Source organism: Atta colombica, unplaced genomic scaffold (genome assembly GCF_001594045.1).
Source record: "Atta colombica isolate Treedump-2 unplaced genomic scaffold, Acol1.0 scaffold189, whole genome shotgun sequence".
Lineage (NCBI taxonomy): Eukaryota > Metazoa > Arthropoda > Insecta > Hymenoptera > Formicidae > Atta > Atta colombica.
In genome coordinates, this window is record NW_017259281.1 from 248,265 (window position 1) to 249,965 (window position 1,701).

At 26.6% G+C, this 1,701-nt stretch overlaps 1 protein-coding gene across 1 annotated transcript in view; it reads right to left on the bottom strand.

The window, feature by feature from the left end:
• LOC108686735 (4-nitrophenylphosphatase-like) overlaps positions 1 to 1,701 on the bottom strand; it is a 9,970-nt gene that overhangs the window by 7,258 nt on the left and 1,011 nt on the right. The gene's annotated exons all lie outside the window — the stretch shown is intronic.

The window sequence follows — 1,701 nt, forward strand, 5'->3', positions numbered from 1 at the left end:
ACAATACAATGACAAGGACAAAGGACTATTAATTTCAAAACAATATAAAAAATATACAGGGCATATAAGAGTCAAATTTAAAAATTATGGTTTAATGATCAAATACTCTTTCATTTTTCTTTGATGATTTATGTGCTATTGTCCCTTCTTTCAAAATTGATTCTTTTTTTAAATTTAATTGTTTCCATTCTCGCCTTTAATTTATTCTTGAAATAGGCGATGACTCATTAAATTTTTTAGATATTACAATTATAATTAAAGAGAAAAAAATTAAATTTTGATTGGTCACAAATCGAATTTTTCGGAGAGATTTCTAAATTTTTCAATTATTTTATCTTTCAAAAAAGAAGGATAATCATTAATTTGGTATAGATAGAGCTCTCTCTTTCCCTCTCTCTCCCCCCCCCCCCCCTCTCTCTCTCTCTCTTATTCTCTAGCTTTATATTTATTACTATTCTAATTCTGAATACAAAAAATTTAATACTTATAATCGAAATATTATTACAGAATGATTAATCTGCTTAAATTCATTTTTGATACAATAAATAACAGAGTCAAAGGCATTCTACGAAGAAAAAGAATATTACAGAATCGTTCAGATAAAAAAGAGGATTTAACAATCGCTCCGTAATCATAATTCACTGTGCCTTTTATTCCATCTTTGACAGAAAAATTTAATAAATTTAATAAAGACATCACGGTTTCTTTTTATAGTTCTAACAAATAAAGATAGAAATACATTAAAGTATATAAAGATCACATTTTTCCAAAAATAATGTAATCTATAATACAAGATCATGTGTAATGATGTGATGCATTATATGTAGAACAGACGGGCAGACAATTAAAAACAAAAATCGCGGAACATCAAAATTATATTCGTCGTTGGAACACGCCCGATCAGTAATAACCGAACATAGATTGCAATATAAACATGATTTTGATTGGAACAAAACATCCTAATTTTAGATGAAGAATCACGTTATAATAAGCGTTTGATTTCAGAAATTTTAAATATAAAAAAATTCAGCTCAATCGTGAGACCGAAACATATATATTTATTTTTATTTAATTAATTATAGAGTATTATATTTTTTTTGTCAGAATTTTCAAAATTTATAATTTTTAAATTTGACTCTCATATGCTCTGTATATTTATGTAATATTTATATACACATATGTATGTATATACAGGATGTTTTAGAAATAGTTGACCAAACTTTATTCCTTTATTCCTTTTATTTATTTATACTCATAAAAATGAAAAAAGGCATATAAACATGAGTTCGGAAATTCTTTCCAAGTTAAACATTTTTTTATTGTATACTTATATCTATATTTTCATTAGAAAAAATATAGATTGCTGGAAACGATTTCCTTCCGCATCGATGCATGCTTCGCATCAACATGGATTGCCGAAGATGTTCAAAAATTTACTTCGTATTTTTTCACACGTAGTGATAATATGATTTCAGAATACTTCCACAGTAGCGACAAGAGTATCAAACACGAAAGTCTCAAGGTGTCCCTATAAATAAAAATTATGTCGAAGCGAAGCATGTTCCGACGTAAATGCGTACAATTTAAATATGAAATATTTATAATTTGGAAAGGAAGATTCGTTTCCGAATTTCATGTTTATTATGAATTTTTTCATTCTTACAATGAGCGGAATATGCTCTTAGATATATATATATATAT